Source organism: Panthera leo, chromosome F2, assembly GCF_018350215.1.
Source record: "Panthera leo isolate Ple1 chromosome F2, P.leo_Ple1_pat1.1, whole genome shotgun sequence".
NCBI classification, from domain to species: Eukaryota; Metazoa; Chordata; class Mammalia; order Carnivora; family Felidae; genus Panthera; species Panthera leo.
In genome coordinates, this window is record NC_056695.1 from 73,886,141 (window position 1) to 73,899,301 (window position 13,161).

The 13,161-nt window shown below is 49.7% G+C and overlaps 1 long non-coding RNA gene across 2 annotated transcripts; it reads right to left on the reverse strand.

Annotated features, from left to right (window-relative positions):
- Positions 1-10,348: 10,348 nt before the first annotated feature.
- LOC122210748 lies at positions 10,349-13,161 on the reverse strand. 2 transcript variants are annotated; one of them, XR_006198217.1, is made up of 2 exons: positions 11,590-13,161; positions 10,349-10,653 (listed from the first exon to the last, which is right to left on the reverse strand). It is a non-coding gene; the product is annotated as an uncharacterized LOC122210748 (long non-coding RNA). The 2 variants fall into 2 exon arrangements; XR_006198218.1 differs by having other exon boundaries at positions 11,048-13,161.

Consider the following 13,161-nt stretch of genomic DNA (forward strand, 5'->3'; position numbering starts at 1 on the left):
GGGTTGGTGGGGAGAATGGGTGATGGGCATTGAGGAGGGCACTTGCTGGGATGAGCACTGGGTGTTGTCTGTAAGTGATGAATCATGGGAATCTACTCCTGAAGCCAAGACTACACTGCATGTTAGCGAAAGTGACAATATATAAAATTAATAAAAGGAAAGGAAAGGAAAGGAAAGGGAAAGGAAAAGAAAACAGAAGAAAAGAAAAAAGAAAGGAAAAGAAAAGAAAAGCAAAGAAAAGAAGAAAAGAAAAGAAAAAAATATGCATAAGTATCTAAAAAAATTAAAATAGGGGCACCTGGGTGCCTCAGTGGGTTAAGCAGCCAACTCTAGCTCAGGTCATGATCTCACAGTTCCCTGGTTTGAGCCCCGCTTTGGGCTCTATGTTGACAGCTCAGAGCCTGGAACCTGCTTCGGATTCTGTGACTCCCTCTCTCTCTGCCCCTCTCCCGCTCACTCTTTTCTCTCTCTCTCTCTCTCTCTCTCAAATAAACATGAAAAATTTTTTTTGACATAAAAATAAATATGCATTATCAGATGTGAGTTCCTCAAACCTCAGACTCTCCGATGATTCCATGCAAGTACAAGAACACATCTCAAAAGCAAGTGTAAAATGATTATTATTCTCTGCAAGTTTTCCATCTGTTAAAAGATAAAGCGAGGTACACTAAAACCGTCAAGAGTTTGTTTGAGCAAACATGGGTTTGAATCGGGCTGTGCCAAACTGAGTGGTCAGGTGTGCCTCCCTCCCAGGAGCTGGTGGACAAGTTTTTATAGAGAAGACGGGAAGCAAAGCAAGGAAATCATTGGATCGGCTTATAGCTTAAACAGTTGCCTTATTTGGGAAAGCCCCGTTGGCTGTGATTGGTTGTCTGTAGGTTCCGCCTCGGTCACCTTGAGGCATTTGTAGGAATTGAGTCTGGCTTCAGTTTTGGCTTACTTACACAGGCTGCCCAGGTGACAGAGCCACCTCCGTGTACTTGGCCCCTCGCGTAAGCACCTGAACACCTCCAAACTTCTTGCCTGTCTTTGCTAGCTTGATCCAAAATGCTGCCCGTCTCCGTTAGCTTAATACAAGTAAGAGTTGACCCTTCCGGAAGGCCTTTTACTAATCTGCACCTACTCAGAGCAGAGTCATCGGGGTCTGCTCCTCCCCCACTGAGCATTCAACAATTCACTTGACTTTCTTGTTCCTTCGTCTGTGAAATGGGAAAAGTAAAGGGCCTGCCTGCTTGCGTTTCAGAGAGGTTTACAAGAGAGGACGTGTCAAGAGTTTGCCTCCACTAAGTGCTCGGCCCGTCTCCGTTTTTGTTGTCACGTGCGAGGAAAGGTGGAGGGCGATGGCTTGTCCCAGGGAAGACCCCCGGGTACAGCCAGTGGTTAGACCAACAGGGGTCAGTCGTGCCTCCGTCACCGTCCCGAGAGTTGGACCCATTAGCACACGTTTCCCCTGGAGGAAGAGGCTCTTGATCTCGGAAGGCTGCCGACCAAGTTTTTCCCTGATTCGTTGATTAGTTTGTTTCAAGTTCGGGGGTTTTGTCATTTTTTTAGCCCTTCCTGGAGGACAGGTAGTAGCAGGTACTGAGGCCCCCCCCCGCCCAAAAACAAATTGGAGGAGCAAAAGCTAAAAAATTGTATGCACTAATTTAATTTTCTCTGAGAACTGGGCGAACAACAGCTTTGTTCCGTTTGAGTGTTAGAACACCTGCGGCCAGCTCACAGAAAACCCAAGATCTTGTCTGGGAACCACTGAGTTCTACCAACAATGGGCAAGGGTGGGAGAAAGTGAAATCCACAAAAATTAAAACTCTATCTCCAAAAACATTAATCCTGCCTTAATATAATCTACGAGGATACACTTGAAATGAGGACCCCGGGGAAATTTGCAAGCAACTGCTAATTTTGTTAATGATAATAAGTTTATTTTAATTGCTAATATATCCCTAATTACTCTAGTTCTAAAATGTTTACTTGGCTGCCAGTCATCTTTGATTTATGTTCTCCGTGGAAAGAGTTTGTCATATCAATCAACCCGTTTCAAGTTCGGGGGCAGCTGCTGAAGATGATCTCACCTTCCTTGTCACACAGCTCAGCTGGGTACCATCCGTCCAAAGGCAGAGAGAGGCCTTCCCCACCAAATCTTCTAGAATTCATAGCTTCCTGTTTCAGCTGGAGAAGGATCGTATTTTTAAGACCGGTTACATAAGCAAAAAGGACTGACACTATCCATTCCAAACTCTCTTTTTAATCTGATCTCCTGCCTGTTCTGTCTCCTGTATCTATCTGAATGCGTGCGTGTGTGTGTCCAAATCATTGTTCCAGGACCATCGTGTAGTCCGTGTAAAGATTCCTAATCTGGGGGAGGGGGTGGTGCATGACAGGATCCCATTGACCTATTTTCTCATTTTTTCCCCTCTTTCAACAAACATGTGTCGAGCCCTTAGGGCTGGGGTGGCGTGGTAACCAAGACTGACCAGGTCTTGACTGTGCCACAACCATATACTCATAGAAGGAGATGTACAGTAAACAAGTAGATGAACAAATGCTCCGTAAGATGATTGCACGTGGTATGTGTTAGGAAAGAAAAATGGGGTGGTAGATTGAGCTTGGAGGATGGCTACTTTGGGTGATCCAAGTAGGTCACATATCGGGTGAGTCCTGAGCATGAGAAGGAGCCAGTTACATGAAAAGCTAAGAGAAGACTGTTCCCAGGGAGAGAGAAAAGAACGACTGGGGAGAGGCTGGCCTGCTAACAGACAGAATAAGGCAGCTCGTATGATGGGGAAGATGTGCAGAGAAATGTTAAGGGGTAGGTAGGAGGCAAATAATCGGGTAGGACCTTGTAAGGAGACAGGATGTTATTCCAAACATGATGGACACAGGTGCGTACAGAGAGAAGACCACGAGAGGACCCAGGGAGAAGAGCCTAGAACACACCCTTGCCTCACAGCCCTCGGAAGGAACCAGATCTGCCAACACCTTGATCTCAGACTTCTCACCTCCGGAACCACGAGAAAACAAATTTCTGCTCGGTGGAAATTTTGAGTAGGCGATGCGGGTCTCTGAATGTGGAGCGGAGATCCGAACTGGAGATTTAGTTGGCCCGGTTCTAGTTTACAGAGGTGTTGACACCCATGCCCGTGGATGAGAACACTCTAGAAGTGAGTGTAGCTAGAGGAGAGGGCCAAGAGCTAAGCATGAGCATTCTCTGAATTTTGAAGTTGGCACAATGTGGAAAAATTAGCAAGGAAGACATAAAACCACTGGGGTGGGAGGAGAAGCCAAGTAAGAGAATTGCTTCCAAGAAAGAAGGACTGACGAAATCTTTAAAATGCTGCCATGGGTCAAGTCGAGTGAGACCTAAGACTTGATCATGGGATCAAGCATCGTTGAAGGGTGTCTCGGCTTTGCCAGGGGCTGCTACGGTGGACGGTGGGCTTATAATCCTGACTTGCGTGGGTTCAAGGAAGACTTGGAAGAGAAGACTTGGGGACAAAAAAGTGTGGAAGAAAAACCTACTGAGGAAGTTTGCTGCTCCTGGGAACAGAGCAATGGAGAAAGAGAGCAGTTATAAGGGATGTGGAGTCCGAAGAGGGCTTGATTAAGACAGGTGTTATGGTAGCACATTGGCATGCCACCGCCTAGAAGAGAAGGCAATTCTTGGAGGAATCTCCATAAATAGAGAGGAGGGGGCGGGTTGCAATCGTGAGTGGTGAGTCGGCCTTAGATTAGCAGCAAGGACCTTCCAGCCACAGCACAGGGAGGGAGGAGAGTAGGAGCAGATGCCCGTGGGTGGATGAACACAGTGCCAATGGCTGGTTGAGTCTTCTTAGCTGTTTCTATTTTCTCAGCGAAATAGGAAGCAAGGACATCAGCCAAGAATGGCTTGGAAAGGATGTCTTGAGGGTTCGAGGCGGAAGGATAAGGTAGCAAATGGCCAGGCTGGGGAGGGGGAGGGTGAATACATAGAACGGGCTAAGATGATTGCCAGGCATCGCCACACACACCTCGAGGGTTGTGGCCATGCATTTAAAGACAGCCTCCCTCGTGTTTCCTCGCGAGCCATCTTCAGTGTGTGGAAAACTGCGTAACAGGCATAGCTTCAGAGGCAACCAGAGCTGTGGGTTTACCGAGAAAGCACCATGAGTGGAGGGACATGCGGGGGAGCGACAGTGACGACAGCTCATGGGGCCTAAAGTGAAGAGGTGCGGAAATGAAGACACCATGGAATGGTATCAGGACCAACGGAATTTGACGTGGTAGCATTCAAAAATTGTTGTAGGGGAAGAGGTGGTGAGCTGGAAGAGCAGTGGTGGTCAAAAGTGGAATGTTTAAGAGGTGGCTGGGTGGCTCAGCCGGTTGAGCACCCGACTCTCGATTTCAGCTCTGGTCACGATCTCATGGTCGGGGGATCCGGTCCCGCATCTGGCTCTACGCTGGGCGTAGAGCCCACTTAAGATTCTCTCCTTCCCCCTCTCTCTGCCCCTCTCTTGCTCACGTGCCTGTATATGTTCTGTCTCTCTCTCTTTCCCTCTCTCTCTGTCCAAAAAAAAAAAAAAAAAAGTGGAACGTTCAAAATTGAGACGGAGGAAGTAACGGCAGGGTCCAAGGTCTGACGGTGATAGTGTGTGACCGTTTTAAGGTGGAAGACCAGATTACAAGCACAGAAGCGGTAAAGGAAGTGAGAGGTCAGGCAAGAAACACATGAAGGATGCTCGACATTAGCCACCAGGGACTGCAAATCCATCCGACGGTAAGTACCACTATACTCCTTTAGGGCATGGCTGAGATCAGAAAGATAGACGTCACCAAGTGTTGATGAGGACTGGGAGAAACCGGAACCTTCTTCGCACGCTGCTGGTGGGGATATAAAATGATGAAATTCCTTTGGGAAATAAGTTGGCAGTTTCTTAAAACGTTAAACATAAATTGGGGCGCCTGGGTGGCTCAGTCGGTTAAACGTCCGACTTCGGCTCAGGTCATGATGTCACGGTCCGTGAGTTCGAGCCCCGCGTCGGGCTCTCTGCTGACAGCTCAGAGCCTGGAGCCTGTTTCGGATTCTGTGTCTCCCTCTCTCTCTGGCCCTCCCCTGTTCATGCTCTGTCTCTCTCTGTCTCAAAAATAAATAAGTATTAAAAACAAACAAACAAACAAACAAAAAAACGTTAAACATAAATTTACCATGGGACCTAGCAATTCCATTCCTAGGTATCCACCAAGGAGACATGAAGACGTCTATCCCCACAAAGACTTGCGTGTGAATTTCCTAGCAGCCTTATCCACGGTGGCCAAGAAGCAGAAACAACACAAATGCCTGTAATGAATCAATAAACGACATGTACTTTACCCATATAACGGGGTATTATTCTACCGTGAAAAGAAACGAAGCAGTAATTCATGCTACAACATGGAGAAACCTTGAAAACATTATGCTAGGTGGAAGAATCCAGACCCAGAAGGTCACATGTTGTGTGATTCCATTTATATGAAATGTCTAGCAAAGGCAAATCTGTGGATATGGGAAGCAAATTAGGGCTTGGCTGGAGCCGAGGGGTGGGAGTGAAAAGTGACAGCAAATAGGCAGTCAAAAATGTCTTAAAATCGGGCTCTAGTGCTGGTCGCCCAACTCGATAAATTCATTAAAAATCATTGAGTTGGGGGAGCCTGGGTGGCTCAGTTGGTTGAGCATCTGACTTCAGCTCAGGTCGCGATCTCACAGCTCGTGAGTTCCAGCCGCGCATCGGGCTCGCTGCTGTCCGTGCAGAGCCCGCTTTGGATCCTCTGTCTCCCTCTCTCTCTGCCCTTCCCCCCCCCCACTCTCTCTCTCTCTCTCACTCTCTCAAAAATAATAAACATTTAAAAAAAATCATTGCGTTGCACGCTGGAAATAAAGGAATTTTATAGGATGTAAATTATAGCTCAATAAAGCTGTGTGTGTGTGTTTTTTCATCAAAAAAGGAAACTAAAAAGGATGAAGGAAATCGAGTGGCCCGAGTATTCAAGGGGATATCTGTGTGTGTATTGACATCTCCAGGAAGATTGGCAGGAGTCATTCTAGAAGGAGTAACGACCGGGGAGGTGCTAACGTCTTCAAGAAAAGAGGGGTCAGTAGTCGATGCACCAAGAAATGGCAGCAAATGATGCGGTCTGATGGCCTGAACTCTAAAATCAGAGGTTTCACGGCAACCGGGACAAAGATCCAGAAATGGCCATGAGAAGCAAGGACACCCAGCCTGCTGCCAGGTTCAGGGATACGACAACTCTGGGAGAGAAATCTCAGTGCACGTGCTTATCATTTATCATGAATCATCACAACAGCCTGGTGAGGTATGCAGGGGAAGATCCCGGACTGGGAACCGGACACGGGACCCCAGTCTCAGCTCCTCCAGTGGTTACCGATTGACCTCAACTTACCCTCTCGGACCTTCAACCATAAAATGAGAACACTAATCACGCTCAACGGCGCAGCGTTGTTCTGAGGGAGACCCAAGAGTATTTACAAATCCACCCCTACGTTTCATAATAGGAGGCCACAGAGCTGTTCTTCGCAAATACTCTCCATTTTTTGCTGAAATGGAGAAACCTGAACTTCAGAGTGGTTAGGTGATTTGTCCAAAGCCACACAGCACTTAAAGAGAAGACGAGTTTTATCTCCTCCCATCCTCCACGCTGCCTCCCCTTGGCAAAGCCTCCTCCCAGGAGCAGCACCCCTCTAGGGTTCCTACGCCGACTCCGAGAGAGGAATAATAAGTAAATATCCCATTTCAGCAGTGCCACAACATAATCAAGTCTCAAGAAGTCCTAAAACTAAAGTGGACTAAGCCTGGTATACGGAAGCCTCTCGGAAAATCTGGACACAGCCATTGTTTCCACCACAAGCCATGGACCTCCTGCTCTCTTTCTCTGCACCAGCCACACCGTAAGCCTCGCCATTTCTGTGCTGGATCATGTCCAGCCATCGGCCCTTTGAACGGTGACTTACTGATTCCTTTCTATTTTCCAAGCAGTCTTCTGTGCACTGAGGATTCAAAGCATTCCTGACCCGCTTGGAGCTTTTATTCTGGCGAATTCAAGAGGCCAGAGCAGGAGGAAATCAAAGACCAAAACCAAAGCAAGCAAATAATAAACTCCATATACAAATGAACAGGCAGGAAATGAGACAGTTCAGTTTCCGGGGGCGGTGGGAGTGGATGGGGAGAACATTCCTACAGTGGTTGAGCAGGCTTCCCTGCAAAGGTGGTATTTGCCTGATGAGAGGGAGCTGGCCTTGAGAAGTTCAGGGAGAAGAGCGTTTCTGCCAGAGTCTGGCAGGTGCAAAGGCCCTGAGGTGGAGGTGGGCTTGGTGTATTATAGGAACAGAAAGGAGAGCAGTGCCGTGGCCATGGCATAGTGAGCAGAGGGGAATGTACTGCGGGATAGAGTGTCTTCAGCAGAAAAGTGAAGTGATCTGATGTACCTTTTACAAAGATCACCGTATGTAGCCGTTGTGTGGAGGACCAGACTCTCGCCTGGATGATTAGAATGGGCACAAGCCAGCTAGGAAAATTTCTCCCTTCAAGTGCCTCCCTGGTCTTCAAATGTCCCTTCCCATTTTCCTCCCCTTCCAAACTCATGCCCCTTCTTCACGAGTATGTCAGAAGGCTGCACAATAGCCAGAAGGCGGAATCGGGTCAAATGCCCATCGGTGAATGAATGGAGGAACAAAAGTGATGCATGCTTACAAGGGAATATTATTCAGCTGTACTGAATAATCAGGAGTACCGATACCTGCTATGATGTAGACAAACCTTAAAAACATCACGCGACGTGAAAGAAACCAGACACAAAACGCCGTGTATTGTACGATTCGATTTATATGAAATATCCAGAAGGAGTAAATCCATGGACAGAAAGCAGACTAGCTGTTGCCAGGGCCTGGGGGACGGGTCATGGAGACTGACTACTTAAGGGACGTTGAAACTATTTTGGAGCTTGATCGAGGTGGGGGCCGCACAACACTGTGACTGCGCTAAATGCCGCTGAATTCTGAACTTTCAAACGGCTCATTTTATGTCGCGTGACTTTCACCTCAATTAAAAACTTTAAAGGAGAGAAAGCGGGCATTAGATGTGTTTTTCTGGCAGGCGGGGTAAATGTATTCCGACTGACAGCAGTTAGGAGGAAGGATCTTTTGGAAAGACACCGATTCGTCAGAGACTTCCAGAAAGAGCTGGACAACCAGGCAGTGGGGGGGGCTGGCAGCAGGTTGAGTACAACCGTGGCTGAGGCCAGCTCGTCCCTGTCCCCGGGAGACAAGAGAATCTGATCGGCCAAGCTGTGCCCCGTGCCTCTGTGCGCCCCACGGTCTGCGATGTGGGTATGAGATCACAGCCTTCCCCAAACCCACAGACTGAGGGCGGCGTCACTGAAAGAGGGGAAGAAGGGATAAGAGGCAGAACAACAGATGTCACCACAAACACCCTTCAGCGCGGCGCGTACATTCTCTCACTGCATCTGTCTGGACAATGTTTGCAGCTGGCACTGCCCGGGCTCTGGGGATAAAAGTGGTCTCTGCCCTCCCGGAGCTTGTAGTCGTGAGGAAAGATGGTCACCAGCCCTCCGCCAGTGGGCAGGACGCTGTGCAATGGAGTACAGAGGACACCAGGGAAGCTTTTCTGTCTGTCTCTCTGTAATCCAGGCAGAGGTAGGAACTCCATACCTTCTTTAGGCTTCTGGGGCCACCTCAAGTCACTTCTGTCTTATTGCTCCTCATACTGGTGCCACCACGTGTCTGTCTACGTCACTCATTGGACAGTGAGCCCTGAGCTGCATGGAGCTCAGAACTAACACAGGGGCTAAGAGTTGGAAAAAAAAAAAAAAAAGAAGGAAAGAAGGAAGGAAGGAAGGAAGGAAGGGAAGGGAGGGAGGGAGAAGGAAGGAAAGGGAGGGAGGGAGGGAGGGAGGAAGGAAGGAAGGAAGGAGAGGGAGGGAGGGAGGGAGGAAGGAAGGAAGGAAGGAAGGAGAGGGAGGGAGGGAAGAAGGAAGGAAGGGAGGGAGGGATGGAGGGAGGGAGGGAGGGAGGGAAGGAGGGAGGGAGGAGGGAAGGAAGGAAGGAAGGAAGGGAAGGGAGGGAGGAAGGAGATGGAGGGAGGGAAGAAGGAAGGAAGGAAACAAGGAAAGAAGGAAGGAGAGGGAGGGAGGGAGGGAGGGAGGAGAGGGAGGGAGGAAGGAAGGAAGGAAAGAAGGAAGGAAGGAAGGAGAGGGAGGGAGGGAGGGAGGAGAGGGAGGGAGGAAGGAAGGAAGGAAAGAAGGAAGGAAGGAAGGAGAGGGAGGGAGGGAAGAAGGAAGGAAGGAAAGAAGGAAGGAAGGAAGGATGGAGAGGGAGGGAGGGAGGGAAGAAGGAAGGAAGGGAGGGAGGGAAGGAGGGAGGAAGGAAGGAAGGAAGGAAGGAGAGGGAGGGAGGGAGGGAAGAAGGAAGGAAGGGAAGGAAGGAAGGAAGGAAGGAAGGAAGGAAGGAAGGAGAGGGAGGGAGGGAAGAAGGAAGGAAGGGAGGGAGGGAGGAAGGGAGGAAGGAAGGAGAGGGAGGGAGGGAGGGAAGAAGGAAGGAAGGGAGGGAGGGAAGGAAGGAGGAAGGAAGGAAGGAAGGAAGGAGAGGGAGGGAGGGAAGAAGGAAGGAAGGGAAGGAGGAAGGAAGGAAGGAAGGAAGGAAGGGAAGAAGGAAGGAAGGGAAGGAGGGAGGAAGGGAGGAAGGAAGGAAGGAAGGAAGGGAGGGAGGAAGGAAGGGAGGGAGGAAGGGAAGGAAGGAGGGAGGGAGGAAAGAAGGAAAGGAACAGAGGGAGGAAGGAAAGAAGGAAAGGAGGAAGGAGAGGAGGGAAGGAAGAGGAAGCGAAAGAAGGAAAAAAGGGAGTGGGGGAAGAGGGAGAGAGGAAGGGGAAGGGAGGAAGGGGGAGGGAGGAAGGGGGAGGGGGAGGGAGGGAGGAAAGGAGAACACATGGATAAACTGGATACACTACATTTTAGTTTGTGTCCCGCTTCCTTTTTGATAAAGGGCCTTTAAAACTAACTTTTGTTGTGTGGCCATCTTGAACTCCACACTGGGGGTGGCTATGAGATGACTTTCCTACAGGGTGACAGCTGATGGCTGCCCTCTCACTAAATCATAGCAGGGGGCTGGGCCTGACATCTGCCGGAGCCCTCTGCTTCCAACAGGACAATGGCAGCACGTTTGACCCCAGATGGCGGCTGTTTCCGTGCCCAAAGTCCTTCTCACCGGGTGGCTTGTTTTCGTATCTCATCAACCTTGCAACCAAAACGGGTTTCTTGGATAAACACCAAGATGTTGGCCAGTGGCCGTCTCTGAGTAGAGGGATTATGGGTAACTTCTTCTCTCGTTTATTTGAATGTTCTCATTTTTTGTTTAAAAAAAAATGATGGTGAATCACTTCCAAAACAAATAAAATCAAATTATTCATTTCATGAAAGTGAATCCTTCCTCATGCCGCTGTTTAAGCTCACTTTCTCTTGCTTGGTGTTCTCCATGACAGTTCAGTGATAGTCCCCTCCCCTTGAGAGAGAACCACAAGGCATGGCCTTAGGCCTGTTTTCGGAGAAGCTGTTACTATATCCTCGCATCGGGGAAGGTGGGCCGCTCTAAGATGTGGTTCTTGATTTTTCCTTTCACCAAAAAGGGGGAGAAAGAGAAGAAGAAGCCGGTGAGGCCGCTGGCACGGAGATTCAGCTCTCTCCCCTTGCCCACAGCAGAGCCCTTGTAGACTCAACCCGAGTGTCACCCACAGGGAAGTGTGCCATTTCAATCTGCTTTGGGGTGGAGGACGGGTCACCTTCCCTCTCCACAATGCAAATGCAAGATGACCTCGTGCATTGAAAATAAAAGTCCAGAGGCACCAGCCTTGGTCTCCTCCCCCACCCCCCACCCCCCGCCCACCTCCCACTCCTGCATTTCATTTCCTTTGTTTTCATTTCTCTTAAGGCTCCCAAAGGGTAAGAAAATCTTTGCCAGCTTGTAGTATCCACCTGCTAAATCGCTCCCCACCCCCTAGGTACCCACCGGGTCTGGCTCCCTGGCAGGTGCTGCTTGCAGCTGTAGCCCATTTCACCCAGCATGGGACAGATGGAGGGGTACAGCCATCACAGTGGGACAGGGTTTTTTTTTTTTTTTAAATACACGATCAGACCTTCATCGGGGCCTGGTAGGGAAGTGTGGCATCGAGGCAAAGTATGCCAAGGTAGCAGGTGTCTGCTCCGCCGTGTTGCATGAGCAGTAGTGGGATTCCTTTCGGGGAGGAGGGGGGTGGTTGGCATCCCCCGCGGCACAGGCAGATCGTTTTGCATCTGAGTTGCTTTGAAGTAACCACCGACCCTGCCCGGAGAAGCACTGAGGGGAAATGACACCGGAGTCTCCAAGACCTGAGCGGAACCCGGGCTTCAGCGATCGTGAGTTGTGGGACGGCACGAGGCTCGCATTCTGAGGTCTGCCTTCCTCGCCTTTAAAACGTGGCTGTGCTGGAGTCTGCGAGAGCCCGCGGGGCATCCACATGCTCCCCTACACGTCCCAGCTCTCCCCACCACCCATGGTTGTGTACCTCTCACCTTCACTCGTGGTGCGGAAGGGAAGGGATATGTCCCTCCCCAGTCTAAGGCAATGAAGTGGGCAAGCTTGGAGGCCAATGGCTTGGTTAAAAGATAACGCAGAGCCGCCCGGCCCACATTAGTCGTTAAACGTTGTCTGGTCACGGCAGCTACAACATGAAGTCAACCTTGGCAGGACCGCGGTAGGGATTATAGAGAAGGCGGGTACAACGTCTCGCACGTCGTACGGGTTCCGTCAAAATGGCAGGTCTTCCCATGAGCCGACAGCTATGGAAGCTTACACAAGCAGAGGCCCTCCAGCAGACGCGACGGCGCCACGTGACCTCTCTCTCCTGTGGCGTCTGGGTCGCGTCATCCCTCTGAGATTTGAGAATCTTGAGGTACGAGAAAGAGGGCAAAGGTCACAGGTTGGCTCTGGTCACTTAACCTCTTGCCTCCCGGGACACTTTTTCCCGAGTTAGCATTTCTGGAGAGAGTGACCAGGGCAATATTTAACCTTCGGGGTGCCAGGCCGTTCACCTGTAATGCTTCCAGCAGCCGTCAGTAACGGGCAGGGCAAGGGCCGAGGGGTCACACAGACCTGGGCGTGACTCCTAGACCCCCTACGTGCCCTCCTTGTGCTTGGGAAGGTTATCAAAGCTCTCTAAGCTTACTGTAAAATTGGTGGATATTATTCCTGCTGAATTTGTTGGGGTTATCCAGAGAAACAGAACAGGATGTACGATGATGGATGGATGGATGGATGGATGGATGGATGGAGATCTACACAGATCTGCATCTAGATATCTATGGATATATATACAGATGGTCGCTGACCGACAATGGTTCTTACGATTTTTCAACTTTGCATTGCCCAAGCGATAGGCATTCAGTAGAAACCACACTCAGAATCTGTGCAAAGGGGCTTTGCAGACGGGATTAAGTTACAGGTCTTAAAATGGAGAGACTATCCTGGATTGTCTGAACGGGCCCAACATAATCACAAAAATCCTCATCAGAAAGAGGCAAGGGGTCAAGAGTCGGAAAACGGGGCGTGACAGCAGAAGCAGAGGGATGTGTTTTGAAGAAGAAGGTAGGGCCCGAGGGTCAAGGAATGGAGGCAGCTTCCAGAATCTGGAAGAGCGAGGAAATGGGGTCTTCTCTGGAGAGTCCGGAAGGAACGCAGCCCGCTGACGTCTTGATGGGACACTCCTAAGACTCATTTTGGGGCCATCGGACCTTCAGAACTGTGAGATAATACACTTATTTTGTCTTAGGTCATCAACTCTGCGGCAACGTGTCACTGCAGTGATAGGAAGCTTAAATAATTGGGGAGGAAACGTCCCCGACACAATAAAGTCTGACATACTCGTAAACAATGATTTGTATCGCTGCATCTAACTTTGAAAGGTATTATCATGTAAACGTAGTGACCCTCTATAAAACCCTGCACAACACAGAAGACAGGCAACATAAGCAATTCTCAAGGTGTGCTTTCCTGACAGAGCATCAAAACAGCAGGCTCTCGGGGCACCTGGGTGGCTCAGTCACTTAAGAGTCCGACTTTGGCTCAGGTCATGAGCTCACGGTTGG